Raw genomic sequence first — 266 nt, forward strand, 5'->3', positions numbered from 1 at the left:
TTGTGTTCACCTTTTTTAATAACTACTGTGACGACATATAAGTTATCGCACCACAACTGCATGTGCTCAGCAATGGCAGGTTCTTTTTGAGGGTGGTAAAATTTTTGGCGGTTGATTATATTTTGTTTGTTGCGAATAACGTTGTTTTTGTGAGATGCGTCGCACTCTTTGTTTTTATCTGTAAAACGTATGCAACAGTTTTTTTTTTTAACCTTGATACTTCTCGAAAAAAAAGGGGGGAGGACGATTACGAAGTTTACGTGCGG

The sequence above is a fragment of the Trypanosoma equiperdum genome, assembly GCF_001457755.1.
Source record: "Trypanosoma equiperdum strain OVI genome assembly, contig: ctg_1074, whole genome shotgun sequence".
In the NCBI taxonomy this organism is placed as follows: Eukaryota; Euglenozoa; class Kinetoplastea; order Trypanosomatida; family Trypanosomatidae; genus Trypanosoma; species Trypanosoma equiperdum.